The sequence below is a fragment of the Salmo salar genome, chromosome ssa13 (genome assembly GCF_905237065.1).
Source record: "Salmo salar chromosome ssa13, Ssal_v3.1, whole genome shotgun sequence".
Lineage (NCBI taxonomy): Eukaryota > Metazoa > Chordata > Actinopteri > Salmoniformes > Salmonidae > Salmo > Salmo salar.
In genome coordinates this window covers 10,960,408-10,973,008 of record NC_059454.1, presented here as the reverse complement: position 1 = coordinate 10,973,008, position 12,601 = coordinate 10,960,408, and the positions used below count along the sequence as shown (strand labels likewise).

The window sequence follows — 12,601 nt, the reverse complement described above, 5'->3', positions numbered from 1 at the left end:
GTTAATTTGTGGAACTTCTTTCCAACTTAATGCGTTTGAGCCATTCAGTTGTGTTGTGAAAAGGTAGGGGTGGTATACAGAAGATAGTCCTATTTGGTAAAAGACCAAGTACATATTATGGCAAGAACAGCTCAAATAAGCAAAGAGAAACGACAGTCCATCATTACTTTAAGACATGAAGGTCAGTCAATGCGGAAAATGTCAAGAACTTTTAACGTTACTTCAAGCACAGTCACAAAAACCATCAAGCACTATGATGAAACTGGCTCTCATGAGGACCGCCACAGGAAAGGAAGACCCAGAGTTACCTCTGCTGCAGAGGATGAGTTAATTTGAGTTAACTGCACCTCAGATTGCAGCCCAAATAAATGCTTCACAGAGTTCAAGTAAAAGACACATCTCAACATCAACTGTTCAGAGGAGACTGTGTGAATCAGGCCTTCATGGTCGAATTGCTGCAAAGAAATTACTACTAAAGGACACTAATAATAAGAAGAGACTTGCTTGGGCCAAGAAACATGAGCAATGGACATTAGACGGGTGGAAATCGATTTTTGGTTCCAACTGCCATGTCCTTGTGAGATGCAGAGTAGTTGAACGGATGGTTCACACCATGAAGCATGGAGGTGTGATGGTGCTTTGCTGGTGACACTGTCAAGGCACACTTAACCACAAGTGCTCAGCATATGTGGGAACTCCTTCAAGACTGTTGGAAAAGCATTCCAGGTGAAGCTGGTTGAGAGAATGTCAAGAGTCTGCAAAGTTGTCATCAAGGCAAAGGGTGGCTACTTTGAAGAATATAAAATATGTTTTGAGTTGTTTAACACTTTTTTGGTTACTACATGATTCCATATGTGTTATTTCATAGTTTTGGTGTCTTCGCTATTATTCTACAATGTAGAAAATAGTCAAAATAAAGAAAAACCCTTGAATGAGCAGGTGTGTCCAAACTTTTGACTGGAACTGTAATATATATATATATATATATATATTCATCCAGTCTTTTTTTCTCCTGTACATCAGCTTAATCAATTACCAACTTGGAACCTCAGATACAAGTTGTAAATGAACTGATCTCATCATCATTATGTTTGGAAAGAACCTTGAGACGTTCCAGTGTGTTTTGAGGTTTAAACTCTTATTCAAACAATGGACTTACAGCGAAGCCTCTAAAACCAACAATGTGTTTACTGCAGAGAGAAAAGCCAGGCAATAAATCTAGAGTAGACACCATGGAGGATGTGGCCCTGAGGGGTGTAAGCCCCAGTCTTTGGATGAGATGGATGGAGGAGGACGGAGAGAGGGAGAGAGACAGAGGGAAAGGAGGGGTGTAAGCCCCAGTCTTTGGATGAGATGGATGGAGGAGGACGGAGAGAGGGAGAGAGACAGAGGGAAAGGAGGGGTGTAAGCCCCAGTCTTTGGATGAGATGGATGGAGGAGGACGGAGAGAGGGAGAGAGACAGAGGGAAAGGAGGGGTGTAAGCCCCAGTCTTTGGATGAGATGGATGGAGGAGGACGGAGAGAGGGAGAGAGACAGAGGGAAATGAGGGGTGTAAGCCCCAGTATTTGGATGAGATGGATGGAGGAGGACAGAGAGAGGGAGAGAGACAGAGGGAAAGGAGGGGTGTAAGCCCCAGTCTTTGGATGAGATGGATGGAGGAGGACGGAGAGAGGGAGAGAGACAGAGGGAAATGAGGGGTGTAAGCCCCAGTATTTGGATGAGATGGATGGAGGAGGACAGAGAGAGGGAGAGAGACAGAGGGAAAGGAGGGGTGTAAGCCCCAGTCTTTGGATGAGATGGATGGAGGAGGACAGAGAGAGGGAGAGAGACAGAGGGAAATGAGGGGTGTAAGCCCCAGTCTTTGGATGAGATGGATGGAGGAGGACAGAGAGAGGGAGAGAGACAGAGGGAAAGGAGGGGTGTAAGCCCCAGTCTTTGGATGAGATGGATGGAGGAGGACAGAGAGAGGGAGAGAGACAGAGGGAAAGGAGGGGTGTAAGCCCCAGTCTTTGGTTGAGATGGATGGAGGAGGACGGAGAGAGGGAGAGAGACAGAGGAAAAGGAGGGGTGTAAGGGTGTGTAAACCATGGGTGCTTTATGATGGATGGAACTAGGTCCTGAAAAGCCACAGCTGCCCCGCTCTTCCCAGAAAAAGTTCCACAAGGAAAAGTGGCAGTATGTGGTTCAAGCATGTAGCGTCCTCTTACTATTTCAGACATGCACACTGCAAGGGCCATCAGAATGTGCAACGGCCCAAAGAAACGTCTACCACTCTGCATGTACTGTATGTGAGTAAATGTGTGTGGCCGAGTGTGTCATATGTTTATGAGTGTACAGATGTAGGATCTTAATTTGATCACTCTTTTGTTGCTGAGAATTTTACTGCACAGCAGGCAATACAAACTTGTAGTGTATTCCAGGTTAAAAAAAATACTTCTAAAGTTTGTCATTTCCACTTTATAATGTTAGTCTTGATTTGCCCTGACGAAAAATGTATCAACCCCTACAAGAATGTCCATTAATTATAATTCACATAATAATTCTTATATCCTGTTGCTGCAGGATTATTTTCCTGCTGTAGCAAATTGGCTCAAATTAAGATCCGACATTTGTATGTAAGAACACATGCTTACATATGAGTGTGTGTGTGTCCGCGCATATGAGTTTGCGTGTGCTTGCATGTGAGCATCGTGCCTGTATACACGTGTGTTCTCATATGCATACAGGAGTTCTGCTTCCTGTCAGTCTTTAATCCAGACAGACAGCATCACTCTTCTCTCTGCCATAGCAATGCCATGAAAGAATGTTCTAAAACCTCTTTGAGAATTGAAGGAAAACTGGCTGGATCATGTCCTGAGGGCAGCAACAGCATTCATTCTGAGAACGTTCTCATGTTTCACCAACTCTTGTCTTCACGAAAATGAAATAACAGGCAATAGCTTAGCCATAACTAAAAGGATACAATAACAGGTATTGGAACAGCTTGGAATCAGAAACAAAGCTGACAGAAAAATCAGGGGAGTGACAAACGCTTTAGGAAAATAAAACTGTGATATCCAAAGATTAAAAACATGTCACATCTTAACTAAATCTTAGAAATAGATGAAATTCCATAACTACGTTGATGAAATAAACACAACAGAATTGTTTGTATGATGAATCACGTTGCCCATCGCTATCTGTTTTGATCCAGACAGATGGGTATCTATCTCTATGGTGGTTGGACTGTTCAGCAGCTCTCACCGGGTATCTGTTGGGGAGTGATATTAGCCCTGTGAACATGGCTCTGATGTTATCTCCCTCACCTTCCTCATCCTTTTCCACTTTTATGGGCTGAGTTGGAGTGACCAAAACAACCACAGGGTTCAAAAGTCAGCCCGGCTACTGGGGGTGAAACATTGCCTAACACAAATAAATAATCTTTCCCTTCTTGGTTGACACGCACATGCACACACACTTTGAGAGACAGACTGCCACTGATGCCCATGATCCGCAGCAGTTCTCAGGCTCACAATCTGACTGTTTTTCTCATGCTGAGAAAATAACAGATAGAACAATCTTGTTGCCGCCCTGATGCTAACATCCATTCTCACATGAACCCACACTCCCCAGCGCCCTCGCCACTTCTCCTCCGTGCTCCCCAGAAGGTGATGAAATACGAAGAACAGTATCAGAGCTGTTCCTGTTCTTCTCTGGTTATTAACTACCGTGTGTCCTCTCCGAGGGCTGTCCTTCCCATTAACCCAAATGATGCTCTTTTCTCATGGAAATCAGCCTCATACCCACAGAGGTGAAGGGGATTGTGGGACATTTCCAGAGGAAGAGAGGAGACCTCCCTCCCTCCCTCCCTCCACCACACACATACACACAAACACATTTCTCGATCACCAAGGCAAACATGTAGATTGTTGCCTTCCAACCACATAAATTCATGTGTAAGGTAATCAGAAGAAGATGTTTGACTATAGTGTTTCAAAAATGTTTATCCGTGAAAATGTCCCTACTGCTAAAGAAAACGTAGTTATCTTTATCTACATAAACAAGGGTGAGGAAAAACCAATATATTAAGTCAAGTGTAATATGATATTACCAACTTATTTGTAAGTCATAAACGGTATTTTCCACAAAGAACATATGCTTCTAAAAGCTGTTAACTTTGAAATGTTTACATAAACATTTCTGTTCAAATTGTCCTAGTCACAATGGTTTGTTTTGAGCAGTTCTACTGACTATTGAGGAGAGGGGAAAAAACGTAGTTAATCTGTTGTGGAGTTACAAATATACTTTTGCAGAAGTAGACTATAGCCACAATATGTCTTTATTCCATATGACCTTGTAGCCTACACGTGTATCATGTTAACGCGTTGTTATTTCACTTTAGTATGATCTAAATCTTGCTGTCAAGAATGCGGTCTTTTTTTTTAGGGTATACTCACACAGAAATAATGTGAAAAACAACAAACTACATACACGTCTCAACTTGCACTTGTACTGTTATTGTCAATAACAAAAGCATTGTCTCGTGACGTTCTCACTTCCATTTCCTTATTATGTGTCTCGAGGCAGTGGAAGTGAGGCCTTGATGGAGGGAGGGAGCATGCTCGTGTCAGCCCTGCCATGACGGCGAGGAGGCGGCTTGTTGCCTCCAAGTCTTGGTGGTGATTATTAGGAAGCCTGGGCTAGACATTGGGCTAACTAACCATAAATGTAGCCTACAGTAGGCTGTTTCATTTGTCAGGGACGCATGTTGTTTATTTAGCATACAATGTTGCCAAATGAAGCAACACTGTATCTAAAGGCTTACTTTAAAGCAAGTAAGTTAGTCTTACTTTCACACGGAACGCATAGCCTGTATAGGTCGTCGAACATTCAATAAGCAGTTAGCAGCCTAATAATAAAGTCGACTAGTTTAGTTACGTCAAATGACTGGAACTACTAAAAGTAAACTGGAGCCTCCAACAGGCACTCAGTCACAGGAGTTTTGACATGTTGCTCAATGTTTGCAACGTGGGTTGGTCTAATTGATGACAATTATTCATACAGCAGATCTATCAGCACACAACGTTCTCTGCTGTTACAGTGTAATGCACGTAATATTAGACGAATATGTTGATCATTGACATAATAATTACAGGAAGTCTTATGTTTGCGTGTATAATGTAGGCTACATCAAAACATGAAAGTAATCTAAAACACTTCCAAACACAAAAATTAGGCCTAATGTCTAAAATATTCAAACTAATCAATTAAATCATCCTCTGCCGACAACATAACCTCATGTTGCTTCTCATAATGTTTTTTCTTAGAGCCTAATGTTGTTTGACAAAACAGTTTGAAACGAAATAGCAAAGTTCAACAACAGAACAACAACAAAACAATCACAAGTGTATTAGTGTGCGTATGAAATTAAATGAGCTGAGCCCCCGCGTCTATAACATGACCCTGCCCCCCTCCAAAGGACTAGTATTTAGCTCTTACAAGGAACATACAAGGCAAGAGACACAAAAGTCACATAGCCCCTCAATCCGCCAGAAACATCCGATCAGCGACAAAACAAATGACACAAGCCATTACAGCATGGACGAACAGTCGAAGGAAAACACTCAAATAGTTCTTCACTTCTATAATGTGACGCCTTTGAGCGCCTAGAAATCAAGCAACACCTTCTATGAATAAGGATACATCGAACGTGACATGTGTAGGGACTTTTTTTTCTGAGTTGTTTACTCTTTCAAATACAACAGGGACGTCCCCTCTTCTATCTCACTCGCTCTTCTGCAGTAGCATGCTCACCATCATAAATATTCGGAAATTGTTTAAAATTCTGCAATTCGCAGAAAACTTGCACCGAACATCAATCATCATTGCCAAAGCCATCATTGACACAATGCATAATGTTTACAACTTCAATGATTTACATTTGTAACACATTTATCGACACAGCTTCGAGCGGAGAGACGATCGGGTAATTAAAAATTAAATACCCCGACGCTTACATACTTCCACAAAATAAGCTAAATTAAAACATGTCCGATTGCAGAACAACTACAACAGATCGGTGTTAATTCAAATGTCGTGAACATCAATCTATCGATTATCATTGAAGAAAGTTGCTGTAATAATCTTAAATCTTATTAAACAAAACATGCACACATCAGAACGTGCAGCCACATTATGAGATCTTACAAAAAAACGAGCAGTTACCCACCAAAAAGTTTCCAGCGCCGCATTAGTCAATTTCTCATGGAACCCCGGTAACATTCCATCACCGACTATTCGCAAACCTACCGTGGGAGACCCCACGCCACCTTTCACGGTCTTTCTCCCCTCGATCTGTTGTTTTATTATTTTTTCAAATTTTTTCACTAATTTTTCTATATTCTGGGCCTGAGTATGTCTGTCTCGCTCTGAGGCTGCAGCAGAGTTAAGGGGCGCGAGCATTGTGGGAGTGTGACGTCAGGCCACTTTTCGCAAACTTTATTACTAGGGACATGCAGATTACTCTTTTTGTCGCTAAATTGACTGTTTCCCCCCCCAATAACTGTTATGGCAAAATATAATTGATTCAACTGCAGTCTACCCTATCAGCGTACATAACAAACAGAGATATTTAAACTTTAGACAGACTTAATATGATAATAAGTAAATGGGTAAACAAAGCAAGATAAATAAGCATTTATATTACAATTTCACATTTATCATAATTATAGTCTATATATTATTCTGATCACCAGTCCTATATATTTGAAGAATATTAATGTTATTTTCGATATAAGTGTTATTATAGCCTATTGATTTGGCATTGTTTGTGGTGAATATGATAACTGAGGCATATGTATTGAATAAAGACATGTTTTATGTCAAAACACCAGTCTGAAATATTTGGACAATATTGCTTAATCAACCAATACACATTGATTATATTGAGAGGAAAGTTTATAGGCCTATAGATAGCCTGTGTTTGACTAACTAATAGTCTACCTCTGTGCTTTGCAAGTAATCTCACTCATTGCTTTATTCATATTGGTCTGTTTATTCGTTTATGTTTAAGTTTTATAATACTGAACGAATCATTTCGAAATATATATAGAGTTTAAAGTTTGTGGAATTATTCATAATTCATGTAATTTCATAAGTAACTCTTCGAAATATAATTTAAAGTGGCCTATAGATGTTTTAAAATGGTCAAATAAGCTTCTTAAAATGTATAAAATGGTATGAAATCTCGTCTCATGTAATTTCATAAGTAACTCAGTAATTAACTGTGCATGCACACCATCAAACATTATACTAAATTGAGTAGCTAAATTATGATGTATATATATATTTTTTAACATATGAACACATCAAAACATCTATTATTCTCCAGCAACTTTTCATATTTTAGGGGATTTAAATTCACTGCTACAAAAATAACAGCACACACAGAGGTCACACACACAGAAGTGCGAGAAGTTCAGCTCTTCACTCAAAAGCCATCAGCTCTGGAATGTGTAGTGCGGGTCCCACGTGCGATGCTCTGGTGGTCTCATTTCACCTTGTGTTTTGGGGCGAAAGAATTACTTCCAGGGCATATCAACCCGTTTCCTCATCACCCCAACCCCCTCCCCATACGCTTCCAAACCGCGGATGGATGTGTTTGTGTATAAGAGAGAGTAGGGGGTGGGGGAGCAAGTCTTCAATAAGCCTTTGGTTCAATGGAGTGGGGGAAAACACATTTTTGTTGGTAGCCAAGGAAATACCTCCTAACCATATTAGCCTACCTGTTACAACAGTGTTCACTAATATGGATAATAAGATAATAAATTGCTATGTTTTGTCCAAAGGCAAATTAAAAGTATCAAGACAACTATTCATAATTTGGACTGATAAAAACATCTGGTGGTTGGACACCAAATAGTCGGGGGTTGTTGTGAGAAATAGACTTGTTGTTGAAAGGGTAGTGTTGATATGTGTTGAAGGGTAATGTTAATATATGTTAGCAATTGGTAGAAATGTTCGGAAGAACTTTGTCAAACAACTTTATATCACTTTGACTAACTTTTGCGTATTTATGATCTTTTGAAAACTAAAATGTATAGTTTGTATCCATGAACCACACTAGTGGCAGATCTGGATAAAAACACAGCATTATGAAGTGTCTACTGTAGCTTAAACGAATTCATAATTTATGCAAATATACATGTATTTGGATGAAGTTTTTGAAGTTATCGATAGAAAAATATTTTTGCAACAAATAGCTCATACTTATTTCCAACTCAAACCCAACTCTTAGCCTATTCTAAATCATTTTTCAACAAGTAGAATGTGAATTGTTCAACACGATCTTCACACCTTCTCATGACTTTATAGAAATGACGTTTTACAGTCATTTGTTCCTGTATGTCTTGTACAAAAGTTACATTGTTATTATTATTTTTTACGTGAGATTAAGAAAGAAGTACTGTGGTTGGGAATCTATTTTTTTCTACTGTGGTTGGGAATCTTTTTCTTTGTACTGTGTGATTAAAGTCTTTGCAGTACTATTGTTTATATCTCTGATGTTCATGTTTCCCATTAAATATTGGGATTCTTAACCCCTAAAATGTTTGGATCTAGGTTCAACTGTTTGGATACAATATGTAGTTAAATGTTTTCAGGAACGTGGAATCATGGGATGTACCATACAGGAAGTATTTATTACTATTTATTCCCTGTCATTCACTGAATTGATTCAACTGAAAAATCATAATGGCATAATAACTTTGATCATAACATAATAACTATAATAAAATCTGTTTAATTTCAGTTATGTATTGATATTTTATTCATTTGAGAGGGCCCTTTATTATCAATTTAAATTTGATTTAATAATCAAACATAAAATGTAGTTATATTATGGAGGAGTTTATAGTGAGATTACAGTGTGGATGAAGAAATTCACAACCTACCTTCAGCCTTTTAAACCTTAAAAAGTCATGAAATGGTATATAAAATGTAAAAATAATCACACCAAGAGAGGTTTTTGATTCCAAAACTCTTCTAATTCAAACAATTAAACTTCTCAAATAAATATAAGAAATTCCATAGTGACAAACAAATCGCTTTATGCTAAACACATGTTACAGTAACATAAACGTGAATAGAGGATATTAATATCCCAGTAAAGTGATTCAACAGTTAATATATTCTGATACCTGTAGTTAAAGAAGAGGACAATAAAAATCTATCCCGCAGCACAACTTTTGACAGGAAGATTTTGAGAGACTGAAGTGGGTGATGGGTGAGGAGTAAGTATCACACACACATTACACTCTCAGAAAAGAAGAAGAGTGCTGTCTGGAACCACTTGTCCATGTAGGGAAATCCTCTGAAACAGGTTCTATTTGGAACCTCAGGTTCTATCTGACCCGAAAAGGGTTCAGGGGTTTTCCGTTTTCCTACAGGGACAAGTGGTGCCACATAGCACTCTTTTATTTCTAAGCGTGTAGACAGAAACAAGTCTGTCTGTGTATCAAACTAATATATCCACTGCTGCTGCTGTTTTACATAAAGGTTCCCACATTACTTAGTGAAAATGTTTGTGCTACTTTCCCCTTCAAGACTCTAAATACCCGAATAGTAAGTGTACCCTATAAGAATACAATGAGAGAGAGAGAGAGTGTGGGGAGAGGAGGAAGAGAGAAACGATTTCCCAGCATAACTTGTCTGCTTTCATTATGTGACTGGTTGTTTCTTACTGTGTGGTTGGGCCACATTCAGGTTGATTGCTGTTGAGTGGTGGTCTGTCATTTAGAGTTGTAGATCGATTTTAAATGACCCTATGGAACGCCACATAGATCCTGCCGTGGTAGCTAGCTCCTCTTCTTCCCTACTCTCTCCATCCCAAAACTGCTCATACAAACCACCATGAACAACAAGAGCAGAGTGAGTTTCAAAGCAGGGCAGGCACTCCCCAGTCTCAGCCCAGTCTCAGCCCAGCCTATACCACACACCTAATTAACTCTGATAAAATGTTGGGTCTGGGACGCCAGCATTTTGGGCTTTCAAATGCAATGATGACAAGAGACAAGAAAGGGACCTGCCTATATAAAGCCAATAGAGTTGTGGGGCATTGGGAACATATGGATCTGTTTATGGATAAGAAGCCATGCAGTAGTCTAATCCCAAACTGTAAGGATAAGAAGCCATGCAGTAATCTAATCCCAAACTGTAAGGATCAGTAGCCATGCAGTAGTCTAATCCCAAACTGTAAGGATAAGAAGCCATGCAGTAATCTAATCCCAAACTGTAAGGATAAGAAGCCATGCAGTAGTCTAATCCCAAACTGTAAGGATAAGAAGCCATGCAGTAGTCTAATCCCAAACTGGAAGGATCAGTAGCCATGCAGTAATCTAATCCCAAACTATGAGGATCAGTAGCCATACAGTAGTCTAATCCCAAACTGTAAGGATAAGAAACCATGCAGTAGTCTAATCCCAAACTGTAAGGATCAGTAGCCATGCAGTAATCTAATCCCAAACTATAAGGATAAGAAGCCATGCAGCAGTCTAATCCCAAACTGTAAGGATCAGTAGCCATGCAGTAATCTAATCCCAAACTATAAGGATCAGTAGCCATACAGTAGTCTAATCCCAAACTATAAGGATCAGTAGCCATGCAGTAATCTAATCCCAAACTGTAAGGATCAGTAGCCATACAGTAATCTAATCCCAAGCTATAAGGACCAGTAGCCATGCAGCAGCCTAATCCCAAACTGTTTCTAGTGTTATCCCAATGTACCTCTTCCTCGCGTTCTAAACATCACCCACATCCCAAACTGGTGGTGTTCCCTTCCCAGGCCCCCTTGCCATCTCAGAATAAAAAGCCAGAAAAACAGGCAAAGCGGCATCAATGAATACAATGGCAATTAGTAGGGGGCGATTTGTTCCCATCTGGAGTGTATTTCCTCACCAGTGTAATACTCAGCCATCCCTTCGTTTAGGCACAGAGTGCTCGATTGGTGGGAAATTAGTATAGCGTTTTTTATGTGTTTGGTATTAAAACAGATGGGTGGTTTATTTTACCAGAGGCTGGCGATAAACAGCTTAGACGCATAGCATAACCACCAAAAGAGCCATCACAGCCTGCCAGCGCCAGAGATGTTAAGATACCGTGAGAGGGAAAGTGTTTGGATCTCTGTCCATGTATATTGCAAGAAGGATCTGCCATTTGCCCTAGTTGTTCTATCCCACATATTGAATAAATGTGTTCCCAGCCCTGCTTATGCTTCAATGGATGTAAGAAATGTATTTCCCCAGCTCATATTCATATGTGTTTGATTGCTTTGTTTTTGTAGAATTCTAATGTTCGGTAATCAGGGTTGTGGTCATGTACAGTAAGATAATGTACACGACGTCATGTACAGTAAGATAATGTACACGATGTCATGTACAGTAAGATAATGTACACGATGTCATGTACAGTAAGATAATGTACACTGCGTCATGTACAGTAAGATAATATACACGACGTCATGTACAGTAAGATAATGTACACTACATCATGTACAGTAAGATAATGTACACTACGTCATGTAGAGTAAGATAATGTACACTACATCATGTACAGTAAGATAATGTACACTGCGTCATGTACAGTAAGATAATGTACACGATGTCATGTACAGTAAGATAATGTACACGATGTCATGTACAGTAAGATAATGTACACTACATCATGTACAGTAAGATAATGTACACTGCGTCATGTACAGTAAGATAATATACACAACGTCATGTACAGTAAGATAATGTACACTACATCATGTACAGTAAGATAATGTACACTACGTCATGTACAGTAAGATAATGCACACTACGTCATGTACAGTAAGATAATGCACACTACGTCATGTACAGTAAGATAATGCACACTGCGTCATGTACAGTAAGATAATGCACACTACGTCATGTACAGTAAGATTATGCACACTACGTCATGTACGGTAATATAATGCACACTACGTCATGTAGAGTAAGATAATGCACACTACGTCATGTACAGTAAGATAATGCACACTACGTCATGTACAGTAAGATAATGCACACTGCGTCATGTACAGTAAGATAATGCACACTACGTCATGTACAGTAAGATTATGCACACTACGTCATGTACAGTAATATAATGCACACTACGTCATGTACAGTAAGATAATGCACACTGCGTCAGGTACAGTAAGATAATGCACACTACGTCATGTAAAGTAAGATAATGCACACTACGTCATGTACAGTAAGATAATGCACACTACGTCATGTACAGTAAGATAATGCACACTGCATCATGTACAGTAAGATAATATACACGACGTCATGTACAGTAAGATAATGTACACTACGTCATGTACAGTAAGATAATATACACAACGTCATGTACAGTAAGATAATGTACACTACATCATGTACAGTAAGATAATATACACGTCATGTACAGTAAGAATGAAGACATTGTGTTACACTTTCAGAGAGAGCAAAATAAATAGATTTTGATGCAATTTCTTTCCCCTCACCATTTTCTCCCAACCCTCCCTCTATCACCTGTATCTGGTTCCCAGAATTGTGTTTAGACAATGGTTTT

At 39.4% G+C, this 12,601-nt stretch overlaps 1 protein-coding gene across 1 annotated transcript in view; it reads right to left on the bottom strand.

Annotated features, from left to right (window-relative positions):
- The window catches only part of LOC106566425 (zinc finger protein PLAGL2), a 59,216-nt gene extending 52,781 nt beyond the window's left edge, over positions 1–6,435 (bottom strand). The window contains exon 1 of the mRNA XM_014134442.2: positions 6,210–6,435. The gene's annotated coding sequence lies outside the window, so the exon portion shown is untranslated. The remainder of the gene's footprint in view (positions 1–6,209) is intronic.
- Between the last annotated feature and the right edge of the window lie 6,166 nt (positions 6,436–12,601).